This window comes from Drosophila arizonae, chromosome X (genome assembly GCF_054131065.1).
Source record: "Drosophila arizonae isolate 15081-1271.41 chromosome X, UAZ_ARI_1.0, whole genome shotgun sequence".
In the NCBI taxonomy this organism is placed as follows: domain Eukaryota; kingdom Metazoa; phylum Arthropoda; class Insecta; order Diptera; family Drosophilidae; genus Drosophila; species Drosophila arizonae.
This window is the reverse complement of record NC_142927.1, coordinates 35724646-35739661: the sequence shown is the minus strand read 5'-3', so window position 1 is coordinate 35739661 and position 15016 is coordinate 35724646. Positions and strand designations below refer to the sequence as shown.

At 43.1% G+C, this 15016-nt stretch overlaps 1 protein-coding gene across 2 annotated transcripts in view; it reads right to left on the bottom strand.

Annotated features, from left to right (window-relative positions):
- LOC149268278 (uncharacterized) overlaps positions 1-14754 on the bottom strand; it is a 49825-nt gene extending 35071 nt beyond the window's left edge. Inside the window, exons 1-2 of one of the 2 annotated variants that reach the window (XR_016271148.1) lie at positions 5629-13300; positions 26-5415 (exon numbers count right to left, since the gene is read on the bottom strand). The gene's annotated coding sequence lies outside the window, so the exon portion shown is untranslated. Of the gene's footprint in view, positions 1-25; positions 5520-5628 lie in introns of both variants that reach the window. The other variant, XM_089474786.1, reaches the window with a different exon arrangement.
- Positions 14755-15016: the final 262 nt, after the last annotated feature.

Genomic DNA, 15016 nt, shown 5'->3' with positions numbered 1-15016 from the left:
CGGACAAGTTCTAGACGTTACTGACCTCTTTGTCTCAACTCTTTCTTGTGCTTGCCACCGAACCACACTCAGCGACAGCTGCAAACGCTGTCGCCCAGCTACAACGGGACATTTCTATGCTACAAATCATATTCGACCAATTACAATACGCCAAACGGCTGACGCAATATTCTTATGAAATTACAACAGTCGCGAAATAGCAAGCAGCTCCTATTTCACATACTGACCACCAAATACTCTCAATAACTTAACTATGCAAGTTGCGCTCATGTGTGACCAAAACAACCACCATACTCTGTAATACAGCATTCTTTGTTCAAGGGCATCGAACACACAGGCTCAACTCATACACACACAAGTCCGAAGACACGCAAAAAGGGAAATAGGCAAGTAGGTAGAAAGCGCAATTACAGTGCGCGCCAATATAATAATACTACTTGCGCTTCGACACGGCCATCCTGACCTTAACACGGCCTCGTGTAACTCTTACAATAAAAAGCTTTACTCAATAAATCCTCTCATAAATTCGTTCATTACAAATATTTTCCAAACAGAATATTATCTTCAGGTTTTAATTTCATTCTTGAACTAACATAATCCAACTGTCTTTATAATTCTTTACAGTATCATAGTTCCAACTGACCTACATCAAAATATCTTATGTACCACACGTCATCATCAAAGCATTTGATCTTTTTTTTTGCACTATGACAAATTCTCATTTTTCTTATCAGCTCTTCAAGCAGCCGTTCTATCTTCACTATTTCAACCATTTCTCTTCCATTCAGATCATTACTGACTTTTTCAACCATTTCTCTTCCATTTAGCTCATTACTGACTCTTTTAGCATTTCTCTTTCATTCAGCACATTACTGTCTCTCTCAACAGTTTCTCTATCATTCAACTCATTACTGTCTCTTGCAACAGTTTTTCAACACATTACTGTCTTTTTCAACAGTTTTTCAATACCTTACTGTCTCTTGCAACAGTTTCTCAATACCTTACTGTCCCTTGCAACAGTTTCTCAATACATTACTGTCCAACAGCTTCTCAAAACAATACTGTCTCTTCCAACAGTTTCTCAGAACATTACTGTCTCTTCCAACAGTTTCACTTTCAATATCATTCATATGATCATCACAACATTCCGAATTCAACTGACATACATCCACTCAATCTGGCAACTTCCTCATATCATCATGAGTATGATTGTATTTTCTATTATTTAACTATTTGTTCCTATTATTAATTTTCTAACAATTCAGATGCTTACAACTGTTCTCTAAACTTTAAATTTAACTTTGTTCGAAAGCTTTCTTAATTTAAAAAAAAAGAGAGATCTTTCAAAAAATATCATAGTACTTTTAACTTGTAAATTTGCTTTAAAAACCTTTTTTTTTTTCTTTTTTTTTTTCTTTCGTTTATTGTTTATTTATTTATTTTTTGAAACAAATCTCACTACGGCCATTCTGACATTTACACGTCCTCGTGAGTACAAAGTATAAACGAACTAGGCAATTGACAGAGTTTCCAACATAAAATAATTATAGCAAAGGCATTTTACTAGCTGACTACTCTTACATGAAGATTACTTAGATCATCAGGACAACATCATACCTAAAATCCTACTGTCAGTGACTACCAGCGAGTCGATAGGATAACACATTAACTCGTGTCCCTAACAGCGCTAACAAACCAATGACATGTTTATCAGTAAGACTCTGAGTTATAGTGTCTGATATCCACAGTGTGTCTCACATGTTACGTTCCACTACTCTTCCTACTCACTACGGACGTCTCTTTCAACGCCTTCATTTCTTTCTTCTCAACTCTCCTCACCCTTTAAGACTTTCTTTTACTCATTTATCAAAATAAATTACAAGTGAAATACAAAAAGCTGATTGACATCAACATTTAACCCCTGGGAATCAAAGCAAGGATCGAGCCTCGGCCAAAGAATTGCAACTTATTCACAAAATGAATTCCGTCAGAGTCTTTGCGCTGTACAGCCATATGATACTCACTAATGCGTGAGAGATTTCTAGAAAATAAGTCAACATTACCCATTCTTCTGCCCTCTATGTACTGCAAATCAAATGAAAACATCTATAAATTAGCACACCATCTTTGTGTCCTGTAAAATATGTTACGTTTAGTTCTTGATGCCTAATTAACAATCAATAAAAACGACAATATTTGTGTCCGTCCAATAATAATAATGAAAATGCTGTATAAAATAAGTTATTTTCCAAGTTGACTCTCGCTTAGGCTGAGAGAATAAAAGAACTTTTAATTTACGGTTACTGCCGGAGTAATGAATCGTGACGTTTTCTCGTGAATACAAAACAGAACTAAAAACTAAAGTGTGGGACAGCGAACGGCGTGCCGATTTGCTCGACAATAATGCTGACACACGCACACAAATGTAAGGAGTCAGATTACTGTTGCTGTCCGCTGTGGTCAGGGCGCTGAATTTAATACTGTTTCGTCAGCACCATGTCACAAGCGTCGGCAAGTGAGAGAGGAATATGCTTATGCTATGTTTATGTTAACTACTCTTCCCTTAAGATTTTGACCGACCTCGTTCAACCTAAAATTTTCAATCACCCCCTGGATCTCGTGCGAGGCTCGTCTTCTCCTCCAGACTAAGTAGATGAGTGTGGAGCCACTGATGATGACGCTGGTCCCGGTGACAATGATAAGCCAGATTTTGGGTGACCCGGCAGATTGTACCTCTTCTTGGAGCTCTTGGATGACGCGTAGGTTGTGGTGATTCATCCTCTGAAGGTGTGGCATGCTGAGGACTGGGTCGTGGCTGATCACGTTGAGAAGAGGTGACACGGCGATGCCTGGTTTCTTGCTAAGGGCTTCGCTCTGGTTCCGTACTTGGTCCCGTTGATTATGGCCGACGTTTCGAAAGTGACGAGGAAGGTGCCGTTTACTGATATTGTTGGGCCGTCGTCCGTGGTCACCTGGGCCGGGCTTTCGTTTATGATCAGAACGCCGTCGTCTACTTGGGTGACAGTCTCCAAGTGGCTGGGTTGTGTGCGGCAGAGTGCCACGGATCCCGAATGTAGTCCACGGGCGCAAGTGTCATGTACCGCCAGCTTGCAGAAGGGCGCATATGTTGTTGCTGCGCAGCTAGTGACCGCCAGTGCCTCGTTGTCACACTCCGCTACGGTGTCGTCATCCAGCTGTAGCACGATGTGTTCGTGCGAGACCGGGAAAATGTTGACCTTCTTACACATAGACTTAACCATGGGATAATCTATGATTATGTGTATTATGTTATCGGACTGTAGTACCCTTATGTTGGAAGCTTCCATCAGACAGACAATGGGGACAGATGTGGGGTGCTCAGTTAATATTGACTCCAAATCTTGATTATCAAATATTGTGGGATTTATTATGTTTGACCTCGCCAGCGTTACTGTGAGCATTAAATTTTGAATCTCTGTTATAAGCATCCTGTTCCTAGCTAGAAGAGCTTCATACAAGTGGGGCGTGTCAATTTCGTGTTTCGTGAGTGGGAGTAGTCGGTGATCCGAGCTTTAGCAACTGTAATAAGAAGTAGGGACACGACGAGGAGCCTGTCCGGAGAGAAGTGATTAATTCTAGATATAGATATTTTTTTTTTTTTTTTATTTATTTATTTACGATTTTTGCAATTTTTTTTTGTTTGTTATTTTTCTTTCTATTTATATATATATATATATATATATATTTTTTTTTTTTTTTTACTTTAAGTTGTCCTTGTGGGCCACCCTCCCCTTAATAAGAACAGACGTTCCTAGGTCTGCCCAACCTTTTTCCCAACCTTTTGTTGCTCTTCACTAAAACCGTCTCTCCGACTTCAAACACCCTGTTCTGTCTGGTCGGGTTGCACCTGTTCATGTTGTTCTTTTGTGCGTGTTCGAGTTTTCGCTTTATATTTTCCGCGATTTCCTCTGAGACTGAGTACATGACCTCGATTGGGCTCATGTCAGTTGTTGAATGTATTGTCCGGTTGTATTCTGTTGTCGCTCTTAGGATGAGCTCAACGGTATCGTCAATTTTTTTGTCTAGCTTCATGCATCTGGCTATTTCCGCCAAGGTGCTGTGGAAGCGTTCGACTTGTCCGTTAGAAACGCTGTGCAGAGGGGGCGTGTTTACGACGTCTATGTTGTAGCCGTTTTTTAGAAGAGACGTGATTGTCTCGGAATTGAATGCCGCCTCGTTGTCGCAGCAGATTGTTTTGATTCTGGGGAACAAGTTTACTAGCAGCAAAATGGGCGTCTTGACGTCTACTATCGTCCGGGACGTTATTGGATATACCACGGCCATTTTCGAGAATTTGTCTATGCAAGTTAAAAACATTTTCTTGTCGGTGGAGAAGATGTCGATGTGCAACATTTCGCCGACATATGAGGGGATCGGGGTTAAACCTAACTCCTGTTTTTTCGGGTGTCGGTCATACTTTGCCTTGGCGCAAACTCTACAATTCGCTACCACCTCATTAGCTATTTTTGTCATTTTAGGGAAGAAGTAATCCCTAAGAATGTGTTTGATGTTTTCCTGCACTGCCCTGTGAGCTCGATTGTGCTCGGCCTCAACTATTTCTCTTTGTTCCGACTTGTCTGTAATGTCTGAGACAAAATTCTTGCAGTATAAGAATTTTGTGTTTGGGAATGACTTGACCAACTCATGTTGGACTGCCGCCAACGTTGGCAAATCGCAGTGAAGGGCGTTAACCACGCTCGGGTTCACGACGTCTTTGATGTCATCATTTATGACTCCGACTTTTTCTGTGAAGTGGATGATGTGGCGGTTTTTCTCGCCGAAAAGTATGAACTTACGATATCTTGGGAACTGGGCCTGTTCTAGCACTATCTGGTTTCTAAAGCAATTTAAGGGTTTTTCCGTCGTTTCGACCGTGTAGGTCAGGGACAGCTCACTGTGTATTGTGGCTGCATCGGACATGGCCTCTTCCTGAAGAGCATTGATGTTCTGTCTTGAAAGGGCGTCTGCAACGAAGTTTTCCTTGCCTGGCTTGTAGTGTATCTTAGCGTTATGTTCGTCTATGTACGCTTTCCATCTCTTAATTTTTGCGTTGGGGTTCCTATCTGAAACAGCGAAGGTAAGAGGCTGGTGATCAGTATAGATGTTGATGTCTCGAGTTCCGTACAAGTAGTGCTGTAGTTTACCTAACGCCCACACGATGGCCAACAGCTCTCTTTCGTTTGTAGCGTAGTTGGTCTCGCAATCTTTTAGAGTCCTCGAGATCATTGTAATGGGCTTTCCTTCTTGGGATAATACTGCCCCTATGCCGTATGAGCTGGCATCCGTCGTCAGGTCAAATGGTTTTTTAAAGTCCGGGTACCTCAGGATGACATCCTCCGATGCCAAGATATCCCTTAGTTTCTGGAACGCGTGCCTCTGCGCGTCGTCGAAATTCACGATGGTTTTCCGTGAGAGAGTTTATTTATTTATTTTTTTTTTTAACACGGATAAATGCTTTGTTAACGAATGGACACAGTACGCTTGTCAAGTTAATATTAAAAAAAAAAAAAAAAAAAAAAAAAAAAAAAAATTTTTTATTTATTTTTTTTTTTTTTGGTCTGGAGTGAATTAACTGAGCACGCCACTTACATGTTTGTTTGAAGGGGCGCTTGACTGTTCCTGGTGTTTCTGGCTCTCTGCTGACGTCGTCGTAGTCTTCTGAGTGGATAGCTTGCTTTAATTTGCTACGCTGCCGTAATCGGTCCGATTACGTGACAAACGCTGCCAACACCGGTCCGGTGCTGTGACAGAATGAGTTTTTTGCTTTGGCACTTTGGTGCGGAAATTTGCTTTTTGATTTTTAGTTTCGCACCGTTGGTGTATGCACTTGATAGTTAGCTTAGTGCCGCACCTTTGGTGTGTGCCTTTGATAATTATTCTGGTTTTGAACCTCTGGTTTATGTACTTGATAGTTAGTGTGGTGTCGAACCTTTGGTGAGTGCACTTGATAGATATTTTGGTTTTAAACCTTTGGTGTGTGTACTTGATAGTTAGTGTGGTGTCGAACCTTTGGTGAGTGCACTTGATAAATATTTTGGTTTTAAACTTTTGGTGTATGCACTTGCTTGAGCTTTGTGAAAGTTCTGGTTATTCGCTGAGAGCTTTTTTTTTACGACTGCTTGTTTTTGCGGAGTTTGCTGAGTTCGCACGTGCACTTCACTTCCACAAGTGAGATGTTTCTTGTCAATTTATTTTTAAAGTTGCACTTTGGTTTTGGTTGTTAAGTGTGTTTAACATATGCACTTATTAATTGAGAGGGTTCTCGTGAGTACTTTTATTACGTTGGGCGCCAAATAAGTTATTTTCCAAGTTGACTCTCGCTTAGGCTGAGAGAATAAAAGAACTTTTAATTTACGGCTGGTGCCGGAGTAATGAATTTATCGTGACGTTTTCTCGTGAATACAAAACAGAACTAAAACTAAAGTGTGGGACAGCGAATCGGCGTGCCGATTTGCTCGACAATAATGCTGACACACGCACACAAATGTAAGGAGTCAGATTACTGTTGCTGTCCGCTGTGGTCAGGGCGCTGAATTTAATACTGTTTCGTCAGCACCATGTCACAAGCGTCGGCAAGTGAGAGAGAAATATGCTTATGCTATGTTTGTGTTAACTTATAGTTGGCAAAATGACACTAATGACACCAATGACACCAAAATGAAACTCGACAAACAAACTCGAGAAATATTTTTTGTTTTTTTTTTTTAATCGAAAGATTTTAAATTTTTATACATTACACATTTTGCACATTCCAGTAATACGACTTGCCTTCAACATATTAAATGAATTACAAACAAATTTTGTAATTAGCTTTTTTCTCAATGAACATTCTGGAACCTCCTGGAATCTCATTCTCCGCATGCAAGCATCCGCACATTACACATGGCGGCGGCTCTCCACTGCTCTGCGCACTTTTTTTTTTGTCTTTTGTGATTTTTGTGCCACTTTTCACTCTATCTCTCGCTCACTCTCGGTTTCATTGCCAAGCAAGAAAAAAACACACCGCAAGCCACATGAACATGCACGAACATGATCCTCCTCGCTGCGCTATTAATTTTTGTGAAGTTGCACCAATTCAAATTGCTCGTCAGATGCCGGCTTTTACAAGTTAATCAAATTAACAAATTTTAATTTTATTGTTTCATTTCTCATGTTGAGTCGCGAGCCAGATCCCACTTCTGATGTTGAAGCACTAGTATTCTCTTTACTCATTGTTGAAGCACCAGCGAGTTTCGGCGACGGACAAGTTCTAGACGTTACTGACCTCTTTGTCTCAACTCTTTCTTGTGCTTGCCACCGAACCACACTCAGCGACAGCTGCAAACGCTGTCGCCCAGCTACAACGATATCTGTTCTTTAATCAAGAATATTAGTAAATGTGAACACGATTTGGAAAGAAAATTTAAGTATTTGGCAAAAGGCGGCTTTTTATACCCTGAACCCATTTTCAATGGGGAAATCAGGGTATAATGGTTTTGTTGAAATGTATGTAACAGGCAGAAGGAGGCGTGGCAGACCCCATAAAGTATATATATTCTTGATCAGGGTGACGAGCTGAGTCGATTTGGCCCTGTCCGTCTGTCTGTCCGTCCGTCTGTCCGTATGTATGAACGCGTCGATTTCAGAAGATATAAGAGCTAGAGACTTCAAATTTTTTTTAAATGTCCGTATTTACAGCGCGGATATCGAGTTTATCATTAAAAATTGATAACTCATCCCGATCTTTTTTATCGATAAAAAACCTTATCGAAAACCAGTTATAAAATTATATCTTCTACACCTTTATTGCTAGAGTCTCCAAATTTTTAATGTATGCTTACATGCAATTTATACAATTTCGGTTTTTGTTAAAATTTACCCCCCACCTCTAAATTCACCCCCTCACCATCACTTTTGTAAAAAGCGTATTTCAAATACTAGAGACTTGTGCTTTGGCAATTACATGCATATTCATGTTATAATCATAATCTGACAGTTTCATGAAGATCGCACGTCCATAAAAAAGTTATTAAACAATTAAGTTCTCATAGTAAGCGCACACTGCCGCCCATGCGTGTTTATGCGTGGGTGCTTGTGTGTGTATGTGTGTGTGTATGTGTATGTAAATGTTTGTGTATGTGTGTGTGTGTGTATGTGTGTATGTTTTTTCTTTTTTTTTTTTTTAGACTCATTCACGAAAGTGAAATGAGTATATTGGTTTTGTGCAATGTCCGTCTTGCTGTCCGTCCGTCTGTCCGTATGAACGCAATCTATTTCGGCGCTATTGAAGCTAGAGACTTGAAATTTGGAACACATACTCGTGTATATCTCCGATTTATAAAGTGTCCCGATCCGCCCACTAGGGGCGTGGCAAATCGGAAAATGCATTTTCCGATATACCAAAAATCATGTTTGTTGAAGAGCTAGAAAGCTGAAATTCGGTATGTAGGTCCGCGCCGACCACTCAAGATCACAAGCTATGGCGGATATATCTCCGCCCATTAGGGGCGTGGCAAATCGGATAAAACTGTATCTCCTAAAGTTATAAACCTAGAATGCTGAAATTTTGCAAGTAAGCTGATGCTTTAATTATATGAAGATGAGTGAAATAATTATATATCTAGGCCCACTAGGGGCAAATCGGACCTGAAGATATAGTGATTTTTTTAATTCTGCTATATTTTAGGCACTATTGATGCTAGAGATCTGAAATTTTGTATATATACGCGGGCTGATCGCCCAAGTCCAACGAGCTATGGTAGATATATGTCCGCCTATAGGGGGCGTGGCAAACCGCAAAAGTTTATATCTCCTACAGTTTAAGAGCAAGAAGCTTCAAATTTGGATAGTTAAGTTACTGGTAGCCTCCTCTATCGATGCCCCAAAAATAATTTTTAAGCCTCTTTAGGGGCGTGGCATATCGAAATATACCCTGTAATTTTCACATTTTTTGAGCGTAAGAATTCAAATTTTGCAATTAGGTAACCAGTTGCTCGTTCTAAGAACTGGCTAAAAATGAGGAGTCTACGACCAATAGGGGCGTGGCAATCGGCATTTACAGTGCCCGAATTGCTACATTTATATGCGCCAGCCATTTATTTATGCTTTTGTCATATAAATAAGCTTAATAGATGTTCATAATACGAAAAGAAACATTTTTATGAATTGAAAAAATATATAAAAGAAGCTAAAATAACAAAAATTGGCAATTTACAAAAAAGTGTCTTCCGCGGGATTTGAACTCGCACCCAAGCCGAATAACATGTTCATGTCAAAATATCTAAAATAAAGATCGCCGGCTCTTCAACCTACAGCCCAACCGCGTCGTTTCGAGCAATAGCCAGAGTGGTGGCTGGAAATTCAAGCACAATGCAAAGACAAATCAATCGCAACGAGATTCTTGGAATATGCTAGAGTACGCATTTATGTGTGCATACATACACACATACAAATGAGCGCGTGTATAAGGCTGGAATGCTTGATGCTATGCGTGCAGAGTTACATATATACATATATACATATGTATATATTAGCGTATATGTATTTGAGGGCTATTTAAGAAGAAACAAATTTAAACTTATAAAATTATTCGACTAAGAAAATGAAAAGTATTAAGTGCCATTCAGTCAAGCTCGCACCTTCCCAATAAAATATCTATTTTATAAAAAACGAAATATGTATGAAAAAGAAAATAAATAAATAAATAACATAGTAGAGGTTCGAACCTCCTTACTCTAACATTACTTGCGTCGCTTTTAGCACCCGCACCACTGCTTTGCTTAACCAACCAGTTGCTAAAATAGAATAGCTTAATAAGAGAGCGTCATCAGACAAAACTACAGTAACGGCTAGAAAGCCCAGAAATCAATCGAAATTCTAAAAATGTGAGAAAAGGCGCGCTTCTGTCTGTACGCATAGAATAGACGATGAGTGTGTGCACAAGCATAGGAAAATCGCGCTGATCTGCTATTAGCTTGAAGCCGGTATAAATTATATATGTATGTAATTTTAATGCAAAGCTATCGATGATATTCCAATTTTAATGGCATCATGCCGTGTTTTTTGTTACGCACTAGACTTGAAAATTGCACTATATACTCTGGTTGATAGCGTTTGGGCTGTGAATGAGTCTTCTGCAATCGGTATCGCCCGACTGCAACGTTCTTACTTGTTTTTCTATTCGTTTTTTGACAATTTTTATGATACAAGATGCAAGTTGCGTGGTGGCTAGGATAGTGCGCGATGCTTGCGGGACGGCCGTAAAGCATTGCTTCGCAAGCACTGTGCGCTACCTTAGCCTGGGACAGCTCGTCTTCTCATTCGCTCGACTCTGCGGAGCTCCATCATCACTGTGGCCGCGAAGGTGCTTGTTAGTTCCCAAGCTTCCTCTGATTCCAGCATGGCGTTGACAATGTTGTCCGCTCTGATGGAGCGGTCCGCTGCCTCTTTCAGACGACGCCTCTCCTCCAGGAACCGTCCACATTCGAAAAGAATGTGGTTGGCGTCCTCCACATGCCCTCGCTCGCACCAGGGGCACTCGTCAGATTCCTCGTGGCCAAAGCGCTTCAAATAGCTCCGAAAGCATCCATGTCCCGAGAGGATTTGCGTAAGGTAGAAGTTTACCTCGCCGTGTTTGCGGTTGACCCATGGTTCAAGATCCGGGATGAGCTTGTGCGTCTACCGCCCTTTAGCTGAGCTATTCCACTTTCTTTGCCATCGTGCAATGCTGTTCGCCTTGATAGCGTTGAGTCGCGCAGGCGCGTGCGAATTCCGCTCCACGGCTTCGGCGACCAAGTAATCCAGTGGTACCATACCAGCTATGACGAGCCCCGCGTCATCGGAGATAGTCCTGAAAGCGCAGCTGACTCTGATTGCGCTCAGTCTGTAGATCGCGCAAATGCCCCGGCTGTAGCTCGGCGTTGCCATCGCTCTTGCCCATATGGGCGCAGCATAGATGATGACGGACCAAATGACGCTCATCAGAAGGAGACGTCGTTGCTGTTTAGGTCCCCGCGTGTTAAGCATGATTCTCGAGAGAGTTCTACAGGAATCAGCTGCCTTTTTATGCACATATTCTAAGTGCTCGCGGAAAGTTAATCTTGTGTCTATCATGACACCAAGATATCATATCGCCCTCTTTGACGCAATGATGACGCTGCCGATCTTTATATTGGCAGTTTCCACTCTTTTGCGACTGCTGACTAGGACAACTTCAGTTTTATGTGCCGCTAGCTCGAGCCCAGCTCCAGTCAACCAGCTTCGTATGCGATTGATACTTTCGCTGCACATATCCTCTGTATCTTTGAGTTCCTTTCCTATGGCTACGACAGCTACATCATCAGCAAAGCCAATGGTGTGCGCACCTGCTAGTAGTTCCAAGCGCAGTACGGCGTCGTACATGATATTCCATAGGAGAGGCCCCAGCACAGAGCCTTGGGGTACTCCAGCTGACACTGTATGAGTTTGGGGACCAACACTCGTATCGTATACCAGTGTTCTTCCTCTGAAGTAACTCTTTATTGTTTCTTTAAGATATTTAGGGATATTATATTGTGACAGCGCATTCAGTATCATATCCCAACTAGCTGTATTGAAGGCATTCTTTACGTCCAGGGTCGCAATAATGCAGTATTGCTTCGTCCCATGCTTCCATCTTGTGCCATGGATGGCGGAAGTGGCCAGACCAACAACTTTGTTTAGCGCATCTGTTGCTGACCGGGCCTTCCGGAATCCAAATTGATTTGGTGACAGGCCTCCGGCGCTAGTAATCGCAGTCTCCAGTCTAGAGCAGATCAATTTCTCAAACACCTTTCCCATGGTGTCTAAGAGACAGATCGGTCTGTATGAAAATGGCTCATCTGGTGGTTTGCCAGCCTTGGGTAGCAACACCAGGTTCTGGGCTTTCCATTTTGCCGGGAACGTCTCTTGAATTAGACATTCGTTGAATAATTCAGCGAACGTACTAGGGTGCAAGGCGAGGGCTAGCTTTAGCGCACGATTTGGGATCCCGTCCGGCCCTGGAGCAGTGTTGGTTCTAAGACCCCGGAGAGTTACTATGATTTCTTCCTCTGTGACTAAAACAATTTCAGTACTCGTTGAGCCCTGATAAGCAGACTCGGACCCAGGGGCGTGAATGGAGCTTAAACGTTCTGGAAAGAGCGTTTCCACAATCGATTTAAGCTCCAGACGATCCGTAGGCTGCACCTGTCTACCTGCGTATGGTCTTTTAACTACTATCTTATATGCCCTGCCCCAAGGGTCATATTCGGCTGAGTCGCACAACTCTAAAAATCATTCTCTTTTGCTTGCCCGAATGGCCCTCTGTCTTCTAGCTGCTTGGTAAGCTAATTGTTTCTCAAAAAACGTAGACCTACCGCGAGCCCGTTGGTAGCTTCTTCTCGCCTGGATGCATTTGCGACGAATGTCACCTATTTGTGCATTCCACCAATACGTAGGCTCTTGTTGTCGCGTGAACTGCTTGCGGCGTAACATGTTGCTATTGCAGGCACTCTGTATTTGGGCTACCATTTGGCATGCTCTGGCCTCAGCATTACCAATTGTGCCCAGAGACTGAATGGCCTCTGAAAAGACCGCGGAGTCAAAAGTATCTAGCCGATACGACTCCCTCCACAAGGTTGACGCCCTGGCAGGTGGCTATTGTGAATAGAAGTGCCGTATGATCGCTGCCCGTATAGCTATCGCAATGGCTCCATGTTGCTCCCCGAAAGAGGGATGAAGTGACAAAAGTAATGTCGATAACAGACCCGTATCCCGCCCGACTGAAGGTGTACTCATGGCCAGTGTTGAGCAGTGCAACATCTAGTGTCGCGAAGATCTCCAGTAGGATACGACCTCTGGCATTTGTTGTGAGGCTACCACATTCTAACGCCCAGAAGTTAAAATCTCCAGCTATAATGGCCTTCCGACCCCTAGCATCCTCGGCAAGCTCGTCGAGCACCGTCCTGAATTCACTTAGCTGCATGCTGGGGGCCAGATAGCAACTGTAAAGCCATAAGTTACCATATCGGCCGCGTACGAGCCCATTGAATGTCTTAACATTCGAAAGTACGTTCGTTGAGTTGCCGCATACCCACAACGCAGCTTTGCCATAAACGTCTGTTGACCATGTCCTAGGGCAGCTGGTTCTACAGTGGTGAGGCTCACTGAGAAAAGCTACATCTATACATTTTTCCCTAATGGTCTGCTCTAGAAGATCTTGGGCAGCAATAGAATGATTTAAGTTAAGCTGCAAGAACCTTAACATTTCATTTTACGAGCAGCTTCACGGTAGGATGGGCACTTGAAGCTGCCTGCTGAATGGTCCGTCTGCTTTTCACCTTTCCGGATGCAGAGGCTACATTTTGGTGGCTTGGTGCATGCTTTTGTACTGTGACCCATCTTTCCACACCTGAAACAGGCGCCCTTTAGGTCACAGTCGCTGCGACAGTTTACTGCCATATGACCGTAATCGAAGCACTTGAAACAGTATTTAAGCTGTTCCACGGCTCGGATACGGCATACTACCCATCCTATTCTAATTTTGGACAGCTCGAGCAGAGTTTTAGCTTTCCCAATTGGAAGAGCAACCGTAGCTCTTTGCTGTCCACCAAAAGCTGGCCGAAGCGATCCTTCAACTCCACCCTAATTGCCTCCAAGATCTCCTCTTTGCTTGCTAACTCATCTAGGTCGCGAATCTCAATTTGAGCCGATTCGGTAAGTGTTTTAACTACCGCTCGGTCACCCAAGGCTGTGCCTACAGCTTCGTGCAGAGCCTCAGCGCTATGCTCCGGCTTCCTACTAAGTTGCAACAAAAGGTCCCCCTTAGCTGTCTTCCTAATACCTTGAACGTCGCCGCTCAGATGCTTTAAATTTGGGTTGCTCTTCACTACGCGAAGCATGTCCGCATAGCTGCAACCACTTACACCTGAAACCGCGATGGCGTCACTTCTGGAACGTTTTTGCAGCGGCTTGAGTCCCTTAACAACCGTCCAGCTGCTCGAACTCGTCTGTCGACCTGCCTGGTTGGTATTATCGGCTGCAGCCCGTAGAGCCATTGGCTCTATTGGGTTTGCTGCGCTTTTATTGTGCCTCGGCTTTTTCGAGGGAGTTTTCCTCTGCTCAGTGGCAACTTCCCTCGACCGCTTGGGCGTATTACTGCCTGCTGTAGCACTAACGCTAGCTGTTTTAGCCTTCTCAGTTACTTTCTTGATCAGCGTGGTCTGCACCTCGCAGTCATTGATCGGTCGGTTGCAGAACGCTTCGGCCGTCTTGTGGAGACTAGACTGACCAGCCTAGCCAGCTCCTCCCTCATTAGTGCATTTATATGCCGCTGCCCCCCAAATAGGGCAGACAAACCCTCTAGCGTAACTCCTATTTGGGCTAACGCTTCTTTTAAAGACTTGGGTGCCTGGCACTCAGCCGCTGGAGACTGACTACAAGTCGACGGCTGCGATCGCTGCAACGAGGAACGGCGCGCGAAAGCTTGCAGCTCCTCCTCCATCATGGCCTCCATATTGCTCCTACTACCACGGCGTGAAGCCTGTAGTGGGCACTGCCTACTAATATAATTTGAGTTTAGAGACCGCAGTAACTTAAACCACTGACCAGAGAACACATAGACTAGACATGTAGAACCAACTTTTTCAACACCGAAAAAATGCGCTGAACGGACCGGACAACTTCGTATTTGGTCGGCTCGGTCTTCTGAGGCTCAAGCAGTGAAAATAAGGCAAGACAAAATCAGTGTGCTGCGACTGCTGCCGCGAAATGCACGCATTACAAACTAAAGCACGGCTATGCGCTCTTTTTCCCTTACTCACTCTCTCCCTCTCTTTATGCTCTCTCTCTCTCTATATATGGTCTCTCAAATAGCAGCAGCGCACAGAAATTGAATATTGTTCGCGACGATCCCAGCTCTTTCCTCCTGAGTGAAGGTTATACCGAAATCATAAAAGCATTTGTCACGCTCATGCAAACAAAATGTAAGCGTTTCGATGGT